Source organism: Pseudophryne corroboree, unplaced genomic scaffold (genome assembly GCF_028390025.1).
Source record: "Pseudophryne corroboree isolate aPseCor3 unplaced genomic scaffold, aPseCor3.hap2 scaffold_2662, whole genome shotgun sequence".
NCBI classification, from domain to species: Eukaryota; Metazoa; Chordata; class Amphibia; order Anura; family Myobatrachidae; genus Pseudophryne; species Pseudophryne corroboree.
The window spans coordinates 28,465-45,004 of record NW_026969323.1 but is presented as its reverse complement, the minus strand read 5'-3'; the positions used below and the strand labels follow the sequence as shown (position 1 = coordinate 45,004).

The following is a 16,540-nucleotide window of genomic DNA, read 5'->3' as shown; positions in this document are numbered from 1 at the left end:
GGGTACCCCTATCACTTTCGATTATTCTAGGGATACCATATCTACATACAAATTCCTGCACAATTTTCTTAGCAGTAAACATAGCGGTATTTGTTGTCGCTGGAAATGCTTCGACCCAATTTGAGAAAACATCTATACAAACAAGTACATGTTTCAAATTCCGACAAGGGGGTAATTGTATAAAGTCAATTTGTATTACCTGGAAAGGGCCGCCGGCAGGTGGGATATGGGATGGTTCTGTAGGTATTGCCTTTCCAATATTCTTTCTCAAACAGGTAAGGCATGACATTGCTCTTTTACTCGCATGAGAGGAGAATCCTGGGGCGCACCAGTATGCTCTTACCAATTTGCACATTCCTTCCTTGCCTAGATGAGTCAGCCCGTGAGCTGCTTCAGCCAGACATGGAAGATATGCTCTGGGGGCCACTGGTTTACCATGTCCATCCGTCCAGAGTCCTGAGGACTCCTGGCCACATCCCTTTGCCTTCCAGACTGCCCTTTCCTGTGTGGAACACAAATTTTGCATTTCACACAACTTCTGTGTGTTAATGGTATTAAATACCATTAATTGTGTGGTGTCTGTCTGTATGGGGGTAGCAGCTGCTAACTTAGCAGCTTCGTCTGCTCGGCTGTTACCAAGTGATACCGGGTCTTGGCTATATGTGTGTGCTTTACATTTGATAACAGCCACTCTGTCGGGTTCCTGTATCGCTGTTAGAAGCCTTTTTATGTGAGCTGCATGCGCTACCGGTGTACCAGCGGCCGTCATGAAATTTCTGAGGCGCCATAGGGCTCCGAAATCATGGACTACCCCGAATGCGTATCTAGAATCGGTGTAGATATTGGCTGACTTACCCTTAGCCAATTCACATGCTCTGGTTAGGGCGACCAGTTCAGCAACCTGGGCTGAGTGAGGTGGGCCTAGCGGTTCCGCTTCTATGGTGTCTTGGTCATCTACGACTGCGTATCCAGTACACAAGTCTCCCGAGTCTGACTGTCTATGACAACTACCGTCCGTGTAGAACGTGAGTTCTGCATCTTCCAGTGGGTTGTCACTGATGTCAGGCCTTGCGGTAAAATTTTGGGTCAAATATTCCATACAATCATGTGTATCTTCCTTTGTATTAAATCCTCCTTCCCCATCACTCTCACCTTCCACCCTTTGTGCCTGACCAGGCACACCTGGGAGATACGTTGCAGGATTTAATGCACTGCATCTCCTTATGGTGATGTTTACGGGGGCCATTAGTGCCAATTCCCATCTTGTAAATCTCGCTGATGAGACGTGTCTGGTTTGGGCAGAATTCAATAAGGCTGATACTGCATGTGGCGTATGGATTGTGAGGTTGTGGCCTAGCACGACGTCTTCGCTTTTTGTCACTAGCAATGCTATTGCAGCAACGCTTCGCAAGCATGTGGGGAGGGATCGCGCTACCGTGTCTAGCTGAGCGCTGTAGTATGCAACTGGCCTACTGGCATCACCGTGTTTTTGGGTTAGTACACCTGCCGCGCAACCAGCACTTTCTGTTCCGTATAGTTCAAAGGGTTTCCCATAGTCTGGCATACCTAGTGCTGGTGCCTGCGTTAGGCACTGTTTGAGTCTCTCAAATGCTGTTTCGGACTCGTCTGTATGCGAAATCCTATCAGGTTTGTTTGAGGAGACCATTTCCTGCAAAGGTAACGCCAAAATGGAAAACCCTGGGATCCAATTACGGCAATACCCACACATTCCTAAAAACGTTCTGATCTGTTGCTGGGTTTGTGGCAGAGTCATGTCTCTAATTGCTTGGATTCTATCAGCGGTCAGGTGTCTCGGTCCTTGTGTTAGACAGTGTCCCAAATATTTTACCTTAGTTTGGCATAATTGTAACTTGTCTTTGGACACCTTGTGTCCGGTGTCTGAAAGATGAAACAGGAGCTGTTTCGTATCCTTCAGAGATGCTTCCAGTGAATCTGAACACAGTAATAAATCGTCCACATACTGTATCAATACTGATCCACTGTCTGGTTGCAAAGACTGTAAACAATCATGCAAAGCCTGAGAAAATATACTTGGACTATCTATGAAACCTTGGGGTAATCGAGTCCACGTGTATTGGACTCCTCTGTATGTGAATGCAAACAAATATTGGCTGTCAGGGTGCAGAGGTACCGAAAAGAAAGCGGAGCAGAGGTCAATAACAGTGAAAAATTTGGCAGTGGGAGGGATTTGCATTAGGATGACAGCTGGATTTGGCACTACGGGGAACTGACTCTCAACTATTTTGTTAATCCCCCTTAGATCCTGCACTAGTCTGTAACCCCTCCCCCCACTCTTTTTCACAGGGAAGATGGGACTATTAGCAGTGCTGGACGTTCTTACCAGAATGCCCTGTTGTAGCAAGCGCTCTATTACTGGGTAAACTCCTAACTCCACCTCTGGCTTCAGAGGGTACTGTGGGATTTTTGGAGCTATCCTACCATCTTTTACTTGTACAACTACTGGAGCTACGTTTGCCATTAATCCAGTGTCTTGTCCGTCTTTTGTCCAAAGTGACTCTGGTATCTGAGATGTCATCTCTTCTATTTGGGATGGATTCCTATTTGTCATAATGGTATGTGACATTAATTTTGATGGGGAGTCTAACATGTCTCGCACTTCCTGAGCGTGTTTCTCAGGTATGTCCAAGAATACACCTTCAGGAGTACAATAAATGACGCACCCCATTTTACACAGTAAGTCTCTTCCCAGGAGATTGGTTGGTGCCGATGCAGCCAGCAAAAAGGAATGCTTGGTATGCAAAGGCCCTATTGTAATCTCGGCTGGTTTGCTAACAGGGTAGTGCTGGACTACTCCTGTTACTCCCATGGCTGGAATTGTCCTACCAGTGGTTCTCATGCCCACTGTCGAATTTATCACTGACCTGTGTCTACAAGAAAGTTTAAAGTTTTACCAGCTACATTAATTGCGATCTCGGGTTCACTTCCAAGATTGGCAATTAATTTTACTGGCTGCAGATTACAGGTATGGCCACACCCCTATTGGGTATGGTGACCTCCCTGAATCCCGCTGGCAGCAACTACTTGTGAGGGAGATAGTTGGGAACTACCAGAGGCATGCCAGTCTCTGTTTGGGGGATATCTTTTTGTTTCCCCTGTATGTGGCTCATAACTCCGTTTCTGCGGACCTTGCTCCCAATGTCGTGTGTCGTGTCGTTGTCTAGGGGTTTGGTATGAGTTTCGTGGATTCTTTACTCTACAATCTCGTGCCATGTGTCCCTGTTTGTGACAAGAATAACAAGTAACCATACTTGACTTACCCACAGGATTTGGTGATACAAACAAAGGCTGCCTTGTGGTCAGAGCCTGTATACTTACTGACATTAATTTGTCACCTTGTTGTTCCCTGTGTCTGGTGATGTTTCTGTCGTGATCAATAGCAGCCTCTCTCAAAGTAGCCACAGACAGACCTCGCCAACATGGTTGCGTGGTCTGTACCCTAGTCTTCAATGACTCTTTTAAACCATCCATCAGTACCGATACTGCTACTTCCCGATGGTTTGTGTCTGTTTTAATGTCCTCTATGCCTGTGTATTTGGCATTTCTAATAATGCTCTGTGAAAATACTCTGCAGCTGTCTCTGACTCCTTCTGTTTAATGGAGAATATCTTATTCCATTTAGCTACTGCTGGGAAATACTCTTTTAACTGCAAGTTTATTCTTTTCACATTATCTTGGTTGTACACATCTGTAAGAGGTACATCATGACCTAGTCCGCAATCAGCTAAAAATTGAGTTGCGTCGACATTTGAGGGTAAACATGCTCTCAGCAATATCTGCCAGTCTTTATTGTTGGGCTCTACAGTGTTACCTAAGTCTCTGATGTATTTTTGACTGGCAACTAAGTCTTTTCTAGGGTCAGGAAATTCAGACACTATGGTCCTTAATTCCATTCGGGAAAATGGAGTGTACATGGCAATGTTCCTAATGGGAGTGGCTCCTGATGCGTCTGTTTTCCCATTTGGCACTGCTATTACTCTAACAGGTGTAATTCTAACAACCTCATTCTGTGTAGATTCTACAGGCTGTGGTGAAATAGTTTCAGCATAATGCATGGTGCCGTACTTACCAGTTGATACGACCTCACCTATCCCTCCGCTAGGGGCCTTTACTAATCTCGTGGGTGGAGCTGTGCCTACTGTGGTCTCTGCTATGGTGGCTGCTAGAGAGAGCGCTGAAATTGTTGCCGATTCGTCCTCTTGATCACACTCCGGAGGAAAGTTCAAAACAGGGTACAACTTGCACGGGTTAATACTTGCATGGGTTAATGGGTTAACATTATCATTAACATTTACACAGTTACTAAGTGATTTTGTGTTACACCTTAGTGCGTCTTTCTCCGCAATCAACTTCTCTCCTGATATGTATGGTGGCGGCGGGGCCGTGGCAATCAGTTTTCTGTTAGAGCCAGATCCCGCCGCCTGAGCCAAACCTCTCTGTATCTCACCTTCCTGTTGCCACAACTGTAAATAATCATAATGCTGGATTCGTCTCTTTGTTGATTTTATGAGACATATCCTCCTCCTTAAATTTTGTAACACTTCTGAGCTGAAGCTCCCTACTCTTGGGAATTTCTCCCCGTCATGTACAGTCATTCTCTCCCATTCATCACATAAAGTTTCTGTGTGACTTCCATATTTCTCACACATTATATACCTGGCCGACCCAATTGGCCGGACCACTGAATCAACCCGAACCGAGGTTGATCGCCCCCTACCTGAACAAGTGGCCCCCATAGTTCGAAAGTGTTGCTTTATTTAGCCAACCCTTTACGCAAAACCAAATGCCAACAATAGGCTGACGGTGGCGGTTTACCGAGTACCCCACTCACTCGCCCACGCCGACCAATACGACCTGATCACACCGATATGGTGCTGGCGTACTCGACCTAGGGCCCCTGCGACCTGAACCTCTATTTACTGGAACCTGCGAGGGTTATCCGAAGAACACTTACTCTTTCCAGTAACTATTGGTTGCTGGATAGTTCCTGAGTGAGCAGCGAACTTCCCTTAAAATAAAAAAATTACACAAATCACGTTAGAGTGTACAGATAGCGTTTGTGACCCCTTTACTCTAATGGTATTAGGTCAGATTACTAACTACTGCACACACTTACGTGCGGTCCAGTCGTTCAGTACACAAACAACTAAGCTTATGTACGGAAAGACCAATGGAATCGAAACTTACGACTGCGAATTCCTTCAGCCAGAGCTTATATGGCCTATATGGGTGTTGCACCAACCCTTTTCGGTGTTGTGCCTGTGAACTGTATAGCAGACTTCCTTGTCAGCTGTACCTGGACCTCCTGGTCTGTTATGACCTCCTGGTCTTGTTACAGTATGACCTCCTGGTCTGCTATACTCTAATGCTCAAAATTGTATATTTAACCAGAGATGCCTCCCTAGCCACCGTGCACGTCACTTACACGCATGTACCTCACGAGTACTCGACTTTTCTTGTGGTTCAACCTTTAAAAATTGTAAAAACACTCACTCATCACATGTACACTTTTGTTTCTATTTCTATTTCTGCGCAGAAATTTTTCTTCAGATCAGGTGTGTTACCAATTAGGAGCAGGATCTGTTAACTAAATTTCGGACACCCAAAAATAGACTTGCGTTATTTCTCGCCTCGCGTTATTTATCGCTTTGCGTTAAAAATCAACTTATCGTGACTTGAGCTACGTGGGCGTAACCGGACGCTCCGTTGCGTAACGTACGCTGCGTGCGTCGGCCTTTGGATTGCGTACGCAAGTCTTTGTTAGAGACACGTATACGCAAAGCAAAGATCCACCGTAACACAATTTATACTTTTATCAATGTAGATGATCCTTGATCATCTACCACACAAACACACTTACTTCGCCTTATCTCCCAGGCGAAACTGTGTGTTTGTCTATCTTTTAACTATATTACCTTTACTCTTAAACTATGAAATAACGGCAACTCTCTTTTTAGCACTTCTATCAACTATAAAAACTGGCAGACAGGAGAGTGATATACGAAAATGAAAAAGAAAAAGAAATGCAGATATATATATGTGTGCGTGCGTGTGTACGCAAGACAGAAAAATAAACAGTTTTAAAAGACACTAGCGTTTTGTTCTTACCTCCGGTTCCCGGATTCCTTCAGCACTCTTTACCTAAGTGAAGCAGACGCTTATCCTGTCAGCACTACGAGGGATACAACCTCCCGCCCTTTGCTGAGGGATAATGTCTGCTGATCTACCTAGTGCAGATATGTGAAGGACGGGCGAGCCGCCAATTGATAAAGCTGAATATTTATCGTATATAAAACACTTTAAGAGGTCTAAGAACACTATACGCTATCTACGTAAGAAGTACCGTAAGGGTACGCAAGTTGTGTAGCGATCGCTCAACCGTAGTCGAGACGCTCAAGCGTCACGTTCGCTTACGGCCCAGTGATCACAGGCAGGCACGCTATTGGCTGCCGACTAACGTAATGATTCGCTATAGCGTAGCGTACGCTCGGGACCACGAGGAGATCACCAGCGGTGCAGACGCTTACAACGTTTAAACCTTTATCTCTATACCTTTAACGATGAGATACACAGTATACCTTAGTGTAGAGACAGAGTGTAAGTGCAACCTGGTGTAACCTGATTAACTACAAAGCTGCTTGAGCGTCACCGGCGCTCAGAGAATACTTAACACTATAAAGAATACACAGATACCTGGGCTTAGGGTCCGAAACCTATTATATGTATTATGACTATTATACTTGCAAAAAGAATCACAGTACAAAGCATACACTACAATATAACATAAACCAACTAACCAGATAAACTACACAGGAAATACAATACAATACAATTAAAGGAAAATACGAGAGAAAGAGTAGAGAGAGAGAGATAGAGAGAGAGAGAGATGGCTCACAGTAAGACAATATGATTACGGAGAAAACTTACGCACTAGGGGAACGATCGCATGCGCCTCGATATCCAGCTCCCGATTATCAGCAATGAGAACCGTTGAAGAGAGAGAGAACTGGATACGGTCGGCCTGCCTATTTATGCCCCACACACAATACAATTCAATGGTCCCTACAATCTCATTGTTCATTGGACACAGGAATTCGGCTTCGCATTATAACAAAAGGTCATAGGTTGATTCATACAGGTGGGCTGTGACTATTTCCAACTGCTCAGGTGGGAGGGAAACTGGGTTTCCCGCCGCATGGGTAATAAAGTGCAAATAAAGTAAATGTTCATAAACTTCTTATGTCCATAACTATTCGCACGAGCGATTGATCTGCTTCAAACCAACACCGGAATATTTCTAATTAAATATTCTTCCGATGGATACTAAACACCACTGTATTACTCCTGTCTGACCCTTCGTATCAAACAAAGAGGGATTCCTCTGTTCATAAACATTCTATATTAACCAAACTTTCAGAATCTATCAAAGGGACCATGATCTACAAAATACATTATTAGTGAAAATATGTTACGATTGAGTCGCACGCTACAACCACATAAACTCTACCGTAAATACGCATACCATGCGCCTGCGGGTGCCCGCGACTGTGAGTATGCGCACGTACGGGAGAGCGTACGCATGCGCAGCACGGACCTGGGTGAGGTGCAAATATGGTAGTGTGCATAGAGATATTTTTCTGACTTTGACAGACCCTTCGCAGCTCTAGCCCAACTCCTACTTACCTGCCAGGTGAGATACTATGATCATGTAGGTGCTTCTCCCAGGGCAAGGCTCACCCATTGCACTCTGGGTGTGCTGCCCCTGTGATTTCCCCAAATGTGGGAAACTTGACTGCATAATTTGTGTTTCCCCTGGTCAGCTCTCGTCAGATCTCTTTGTCTCAGGTCTCTCTCCAGCCTAGTTTGCTGTCTGTTTCAACTTCTCTTTTCTTGAGCCGCTCCCTTCTATGCCCTTGCGCACTATCTTGACTTCTCCCATCTGCTTACTTTGTGCCTTCCAACGCACAATGCGAACTACAGGTAGTGCTGCAGGGCCCACACCCTTTTACTTGCCTTACAGAGCAGCTCTGGAGCTATTACAGTGCCCAGCTGCTGCAAGTAATCAGCTTGAATGCTTCAGGGGCTGGGGCATAGCCAACATGAGCCCCACACCGAAGTAGGGTGGAGGTGTTTAATGCGAACTAGGGGTCATCCAAGCGCCGCAAAAGGCCGCCATGCCCTGCACGCCCCTTTTCTCTTTTCATATGCAGACGAGGGTTGAAGCCAACTTTGACCCACTGCTTGGATGACATCACCATATGCAAATCCATCTGCTGCAGGCCTTCCCCCAGGAATGCTTGTACTAGTTGTTGCATTTGGTTTGTTGTTTGGGGGTGCTTCAGTATTAGGCAGCCTTCTGCCCTCCCATGTTCATCTGAAAATATGTGTTCTCCCTGCAGTTGTTGTCCCCAGATGAGAGTTCCCTTGTGCTGCCTCAGTTGAATCTCCTTTACTTGACAGAGATGTGCCTGAGCAGCGGCCCTCCCCAGCCCTATCCCAAATCATACTTATTTTGCATAGGAGATATCATGGTCATGAAGATTGTTCTCCCAGGGTGAGGTTCATTCATTGCATTCTGGGTATGATGACCCCTGTGATTTCCCCAAATGTGGGAAACTCGACTGCATTATTTGTGGTAGTGGGGGACTGTGTTTGTGCTTTCCTCTGGTCAGCTCTGGTAAAAGTCAGATTTCTTTGTCTCAGATCTTCCTCTAGCCTTGTTCTTCTTTCGAGAGTTCCCTTGTGCTGCCTCAGTTGGATCTCCTTCACTTGACAGGGGGGTGCCCGAGCAGCGACCCTCCCCAGCTCTAGCCCAACTCCTACTTACCTGCCAGGTGAGATACGATGATCATGTAGGTGCTTCTCCCAGGGCAAGCCTCACCCATTGCACTCTGGGTGTGCTGCCCCTTTGATTTCCCCAAATGTGGGAAACTTGACTGCATAATTTGTGTTTCCCCTGGTCGGCTCTCATATAATTCAGATCTCTTTGTCTCAGGTCTCTCTTCAGCCTAGTTTGCTGTCTGTTTCCACTTCTCTTTTCTTGAGCCGCTCCCTTCTATGCCCTTGCGCACTATCCTGACTTCTCCCATCTGCTTACTTTGTGCCTTCCAACGCACAATGCGAACTACAGGTAGTGCTGCAGGGCCCACACCCTTTTACTTGCCTTACAGAGCAGCTCTGGAGCTGTTACAGTGCCCAGCTGCTGCAAGAAATCAGCTTGAATGCTTCAGGGGCTGGGGCATAGCCAACATGAGCCCCACACCGAAGGAGGGTGGAGGTGTTTAATGCGAACTAGGGGTCATCCAAGCGCCGCAAAAGGCCGCCATGCCCTGCACGCCCCTTTTCTCTTTTCATATGCAGACGAGGGTTGAAGCCAACTTTGACCCACTGCTTGGATGGCATTACCATATGCAAATCAATCTGCTGCAGGCCTTCCCCCAGGAATGCTTGCACTAGTTGTTGCATTTGGTTTGTTGTTTGGGGGTGCTTCAGTATTAGGCAGCCTTCTGCCCTCCCATGTTCATCTGAAAATATGTGTTCTCCCTGCAGTTGTTGTCCCCAGATGAGAGTTCCCTTGTGCTGCCTCAGTTGAATCTCCTTTACTTGACAGAGATGTGCCTGAGCAGCGGCCCTCCCCAGCCCTATCCCAAATCATACTTATTTTGCATAGGAGATACCATGGTCATGAAGATTGTTCTCCCAGGGTGAGGTTCATTCATTGCATTCTGGGTATGCTGACCCCTGTGATTTCCCCAAATGTGGGAAACTCGACTGCATTATTTGTGGTAGTGGGGGACTGTGTTTGTGCTTTCCTCTGGTCAGCTCTGGTAAAAGTCAGATTTCTTTGTCTCAGATCTTCCTCTAGCCTTGTTCTTCTTTCGAGAGTTCCCTTGTGCTGCCTCAGTTGGATCTCCTTCACTTGACAGGGGGGTGCACGAGCAGCGACCCTCCCCAGCTCTAGCCCAACTCCTATTTACCTGCCAGGTGAGATACTATGATCAGGAAGGTGCTTCTCCCAGGGCAAGGCTCACCCATTGCACTCTGGGTGTGCTGCTCCTGCGATTTCCCCAAATGTGGGACACTTGACTGCATAATTTGTGTTTCCTCTGGTCGGCTCTCATATAATTCAGATCTCTTTGTCTCAGGTCTTTCTCCAGCCTAGTTTGCTGTCTGTTTCCACTTCTCTTTTCTTGAGCCGCTCCCTTCTATGCCCTTGCGCACTATCCTGACCTCTCCCGTCTGCTTACTTTGTGCCTTCCAACGCACAATGCATACTACAGGTAGTGCTGCAGGGCCCACACCCTTTTACATGCTTTACAGAGCAACTCTGGAGCTGTTACAGTGCCCAGCTGCTGCAAGAAATCATCTTGAATGCTTCAGGGGCTGGGGCATAGCCAACATGAGCCCCACACCGAAGGAGGGTTCATCCAAGCGCCACAAAAGGACGCCATGCCCTGCACATCCCTTTTTTCTTTTCATATGCAGACGAGGGTTGAAGCCAACTTTGACCCACTGCTTGGATGACATCATATGCAAATCCATCTGCTGCAGGCCTTCCCCCAGGAATGCTTGCACTAGTTGTTGCATTTGGTTTGTTGTTTGGGGGTGCTTCAGTATTAGGCAGCCTTCTGCCCTCCCATGTTCATCTGAAAATATGTGTTCTCCCTGCAGTTGTTGTCCCCAGATGAGAGTTCCCTTGTGCTGCCTCAGTTGAATCTCCTTTACTTGACAGAGATGTGCCTGAGCAGCGGCCCTCCCCAGCCCTATCCCAAATCATACTTATTTTGCATAGGAGATACCATGGTCATGAAGATTGTTCTCCCAGGGTGAGGTTCATTCATTGCATTCTGGGTATGCTGACCCCTGTGATTTCCCCAAATGTGGGAAACTCGACTGCATTATTTGTGGTAGAGGGGGACTGTGTTTGTGCTTTCCTCTGGTCAGCTCTGGTAAAAGTCAGATTTCTTTGTCTCAGATCTTCCTCTTGCCTTGTTCCTCTTTCGAGAGTTCCCTTGTGCTGCCTCAGTTGGATCTCCTTCACTTGACTTTTTAAAGTTTTTCTAGGAAACGTTCTAGATGAATGCTTATTAGCCTTTGTCAGTATGTACTTTTTGCAAAGTGTCTCTGTGGCGCAATTGGTTAGTGTGTACGGCTATTAACCAAAAGGTTGGTGGTTAAATCCTACCCAGGGACGTAATTGACCTTGTGATCAGATTTTGGTGATATTTAAGTAGACAAGTCAAAATTTCAAACCCCCTCTTATTGTGTAGGGTACCTAGCCTTCTCTGATGTAATCAGAGTTAGATTTGATTCAGTGATTTTATAAAAACAGCTAGGAAGCACAATTTAGCAGTGGGTTGCAGAGAAAAAGAAATATGCTGGCAAAAAAATCCAATTGAGTGATTAAACAGCTCTTCATTTCTGGCTTTATTTTTATGCTAACAAATTTGTTCTCTGAAAAGTGTCCACAAAGCCAAGTCTCTGATTAACACCTTTGTAGGGATGGTTTTTCACATATTACTAAATTAAACTTGCTTCATTGTAAAGGCAGCAAGATGCATCCTCATTTCAATGTCTACTGAAATAATACAAGTTGACACCAGGAAACATTAACGCCACTGCATCCTTGCTGCTTTCTCATGTGGAAGTCTGTTTAATGTGAAAACAAGGTGATATCTAATTAGCACACAAGTAAGGAATTAAGAAAATCTTTATTTAAGGGTGAAGATGTTTCTCACAAAATCGTTGCCCCAATGCATCATTGAAATTCAAGCTGGAAAGATGATTTTAATATATCACTTGTACATTTTGTATTTCTCTTCTGGTGACAATGTAGTTTGTTTTTGTCAATTACCATTTTAATAATAGGGTAAAGAAAATTAAGTGGATTTTTGAAAGAAAACAATACTGTCAATATACTATTAAAACAAATTAAAATGGTAAAAGAAATTGTACTTTAAGTAAAAATAAAAGAGGCAAAATATCAATCCCAGTTTTGGATTACTTTAATTAACAAAAAAAAAAATGCATATAGCAGAGGATAGTTTCAATCTGCCTACCTCTGGGTTATGGGCCCAGCATGCTTCCATTGCTGTACTCTGCTGCACATGTAAGTGCAAGAGATCCTGAAGCACTCACTCATCATGGGAAAGTACCAATGTGTTTCTTCGTTGGTTGATGGAAGAAACATCTTACAAAAACTCTCCAGATTATTGACTTTTTAAAGTTTTTCTAGGAAACGTTTTAGATGAATGCTTATTAGCCTTTGTCAGTATTTACTTCTGCAAAGTGTCTCTGTGGCGCAATCAGTTAGTGTGTACGGCTACTAACCAAAAGGTTGGTGGTTCAATCACACCCAGGGACGTAATTGACTTTGTGTTCAGATTTTGGTGATCTTTAAGTAGACAAGTCAAAATTTCAAACCCCCTGTTATGGTGTAGGGTACCTGGCCTTCTCTGATGTAATCAGAGTTAGATTTGATTCAGTGATTTTATAAAAACAGCTAGGAAGCACAATTTAGCAGTGGGTTGCAGAGAAAAAGAAATATGCTGGCAAAAAAATCCAATTGAGTGATTAAACAGCTCTTCATTTTCTGGCTTTATTTTAATGCTAACAAATTTGTTCTCTGAAAAGTGTCCACAAAGCCAAGTCTCTGATTAACACCTTTGTAGGGATGGTTTTTCACCTATTACTAAATTAAACTTGCTTCATTGGAAAGGTAGCAAGATGCATCCTCATTTCAATGTCTACTGAAATAATACAGGTTGACACCAGGAAACATTAACGCCACTGCATCCTTGCTGCTTTCTCATGTGGAAGTCTGTTTAATGTGAAAACAAGGTGATATCTAATTAGCACACAGGTAAGGAATTAAGAAAATCTTTATTTAAGGGTGAAGATGTTTCTCACAAAATCGTTGCCCCAATGCATCATTGAAATTCAAGCTGGAAAGATGATTTTAATATATCACTTGTACATTTTGTATTGCTCTTCTGGTGACAATGTAGTTTGTTTTTGTCAATTACCATTTTAATAATAGGGTAAAGAAAATTAAGTGGATTTTTGAAAGAAAACAATACTGTCAATATACTATTAAAACAAATTAAAATGGTAAAAGTTATTGTACTTTAAGTAAAAATAAAAGAGCAAAAATATCAATCCCAGTTTTGGATTACTTTAATTAACAAAAAAAAATGCATATAGCAAAGGATAGTTTCAATCTGCCTACCTCTGGGTTATGGGCCCAGCATGCTTCCATTGCAGTACTCTGCTGCACATGTAAGTGCAAGAGATCCTGAAGCACTCACTCATCATGGGAAAGTACCAATGTGTTTATTCGTTGGTTGATGGAAGAAACATCTTACAAAAACTCTCCAGATTATTGACTTTTTAAAGTTTTTCTAGGAAACGTTTTAGATGAATGCTTATTAGCCTTTGTCAGTATTTACTTCTGCAAAGTGTCTCTGTGGCGCAATCAGTTAGTGTGTACAGCTACTAACCAAAAGGTTGGTGGTTCAATCACACCAAGGGACGTAATTGACCTTGTGATCAGATTTTGGTGATCTTTAAGTAGACAAGTCAAAATTTCAAACCCCCTCTTATTGTGTAGGGTACCTGGCCTTCTCTGATGTAATCAGAGTTAGATTTGATTCAGTGATTTTATAAAAAACAGCTAGGAAGCACAATTTAGCAGTGGGTTGCAGAGAAAAAGAAATATGCTGGCAAAAAAATCCAATTGAGTGATTAAACAGCTCTTCATTTTCTGGCTTTATTTTTATGCTAACAAATTTGTTCTCTGAAAAGTGTCCACAAAGCCAAGTCTCTGATTAACACCTTTGTAGGGATGGTTTTTCACCTATTACTAAATTAAACTTGCTTCATTGGAAAGGCAGCAAGATGCATCCTCATTTCAATGTCTACTGAAATAATACAAGTTGACACCAGGAAACATTAACGCCACTGCACCCTTGCTGCTTTCTCATGTGGAAGTCTGTTTAATGTGAAAACAAGGTGATATCTAATTAGCACACAGGTAAGGAATTAAGAAAATCTTTATTTAAGGGTGAAGATGTTTCTCACAAAATCGTTGCCCCAATGCATCATTGAAATTCAAGCTGGAAAGATGATTTTAATATATCACTTGTACATTTTGTATTGCTCTTCTGGTGACAATGTAGTTTGTTTTTGTCAATTACCATTTTAATAATAGGGTAAAGAAAATTAAGTGGATTTTTGAAAGAAAACAATACTGTCAATATACTATTAAAACAAATTAAAATGGTAAAAGTTATTGTACTTTAAGTAAAAATAAAAGAGCAAAAATATCAATCCCAGTTTTGGATTACTTTAATTAACAAAAAAAATGCATATAGCAAAGGATAGTTTCAATCTGCCTATCTCTGGGTTATGGGCCCAGCATGCTTCCATTGCAGTACTCTGCTGCACATGTAAGTGCAAGAGATCCTGAAGCACTCACTCATCATGGGAAAGTACCAATGTGTTTCTTCATTGGTTGATGGAAGAAACATCTTACAAAAACTCTCCAGATTATTGACTTTTTAAAGTTTTTCTAGGAAACGTTCTTGATGAATGCTTATTAGCCTTTGTCAGTATGTACTTTTTGCAAAGTGTCTCTGTGGTGCAATTGGTTAGTGTGTAAGGCTATTAACCAAAAGGTTGGTGGTTCAAACCCACCCAGGAACGTAATTGACCTTGTGATCAGATTTTGGTGATATTTAAGTAGACAAGTCAAAATTTCAAACCCCCTCTTATTGTGTAGGGTACCTGGCCTTCTCTGATGTAATCAGAGTTAGATTTGATTCAGTGATTTTATAAAAAACAGCTAGGAAGCACAATTTAGCAGTGGGTTGCAGAGAAAAAAAATATGCTGGCAAAAAAAATCCAATTGAGTGATTAAACAGCTCTTCATTTTCTGGCTTTATTTTTATGCTAACAAATTTGTTCTCTGAAAAGTGTCCACAAAGCCAAGTCTCTGATTAACACCTTTGTAGGGATGGTTTTTCACCTATTACTAAATTAAACTTGCTTCATTGGAAAGGCAGCAAGATGCATCCTCATTTCAATGTCTACTGAAATAATACAAGTTGACACCAGGAAACATTAACGCCACTGCATCCTTGCTGCTTTCTCATGTGGAAGTCTGTTTAATGTGAAAACAAGGTGATATCTAATTAGCACACAGGTAAGGAATTAAGAAAATCTTTATTTAAGGGTGAAGATGTTTCTCACAAAATCGTTGCCCCAATGCATCATTGAAATTCAAGCTGGAAAGATGATTTTAATATATCACTTGTACATTTTGTATTGCTCTTCTGGTGACAATGTAGTTTGTTTTTGTCAATTACCATTTTAATAATAGGGTAAAGAAATTTAAGTTGATTTTTGAAAGAAAACAATACTGTCAATATACTATTAAAACAAATTAAAATGGTAAAAGTTATTGTACTTTAAGTAAAAATAAAAGAGCCAAAATATCAATCCCAGTTTTGGATTACTTTAATAAAAAAAAAAAGCATACAGCAGAGGATAGTTTCAATCTGCCTACCTCTGGGTTATGAGCCCAGCATGCTTCCATTGCTGTACTCTGCTGCACATGTAAGTGCAAGAGATCCTGAAGCACTCACTCATCATGGGAAAGTACCAATGTGTTTCTTCGTTGGTTGATGGAAGAAACATCTTACAAAAACTCTCCAGATTATTGACTTTTTAAAGTTTTTCTAGGAAACGTTTTAGATGAATGCTTATTAGCCTTTGTCAGTATGCACTTTCGCAAAGTGTCTCTGTGGCGCAATCAGTTAGTGTGTACGGCTATTAACTAAAAGGTTGATGGTTCAATCCCACCCAGGGATGTAATTGACCTTGTTATCAGATTTTGGTGATCTTTAAGTAGGCAAGTCAAAATTTCAAACCCCCTCTTATGGTGTAGGGTACCTGGCCTTCTCTGATGTAATCAGAGTTAGATTTGATTCATTGATTTTATAAAAACAGCTAGGAAGCACAATTTAGCAGTGGTTTGCAGAGAAAAAAATATGCTGGCAGAAAAATCCAATTGAGTGATTAAACAGCTCTTCATTTTCTGGCTTTATTTTTATGCTAACAAATTTGTTCTCTGAAAAGTGTCCACAAAGCCAAGTCTCTGATTAACACCTTTGTAAGGATGGTTTTTCACCTATTACTAAATTAAACTTGCTTCATTGGAAAGGTAGCAAGATGCATCCTCATTTCAATGTCTCGTGAAATAATACAAGTTGACACCAGGAAACATTAACGCCACTGCATCCTTGCTGCTTTCTCATGTGGAAGTCTGTTTAATGCGAAAACAAGGTGATATCTAATTATCACACAGGTAAGGAATTAAGAAAATCTTTATTTAAGGGTGAAGATGTTTCTCACAAAATCATTGCCCCAATGCATCATTGAAATTCAAGCTGGAAAGATGATTTTAATATATCACTTGTACATTTTGTATTGCTTTTCTGGT

General features: G+C 42.6%; 5 non-coding genes and 1 pseudogene across 5 annotated transcripts; all 6 read left to right on the top strand.

The window, feature by feature from the left end:
* The first annotated feature begins 7,714 nt into the window (after positions 1 to 7,714).
* Positions 7,715 to 7,871, top strand: LOC135013171 (U1 spliceosomal RNA). The gene has a single exon (XR_010211916.1). It is a non-coding gene; the product is annotated as a U1 spliceosomal RNA (small nuclear RNA).
* Positions 7,872 to 8,542: 671 nt separating this feature from the next.
* Positions 8,543 to 8,706, top strand: LOC135013170 (U1 spliceosomal RNA). Its single transcript, XR_010211915.1, has one exon. It is a non-coding gene; the product is annotated as a U1 spliceosomal RNA (small nuclear RNA).
* A 152-nt stretch (positions 8,707 to 8,858) lies between these two features.
* LOC135013168 (U1 spliceosomal RNA) lies at positions 8,859 to 9,000 on the top strand (annotated as a pseudogene).
* Positions 9,001 to 9,692: 692 nt separating this feature from the next.
* Positions 9,693 to 9,856, top strand: LOC135013167 (U1 spliceosomal RNA). Its single transcript, XR_010211913.1, has one exon. It is a non-coding gene; the product is annotated as a U1 spliceosomal RNA (small nuclear RNA).
* Positions 9,857 to 10,008: 152 nt separating this feature from the next.
* On the top strand, positions 10,009 to 10,171 carry LOC135013172 (U1 spliceosomal RNA). The gene has a single exon (XR_010211917.1). It is a non-coding gene; the product is annotated as a U1 spliceosomal RNA (small nuclear RNA).
* Positions 10,172 to 10,814: 643 nt separating this feature from the next.
* LOC135013169 (U1 spliceosomal RNA) lies at positions 10,815 to 10,978 on the top strand. The gene has a single exon (XR_010211914.1). It is a non-coding gene; the product is annotated as a U1 spliceosomal RNA (small nuclear RNA).
* Positions 10,979 to 16,540: the final 5,562 nt, after the last annotated feature.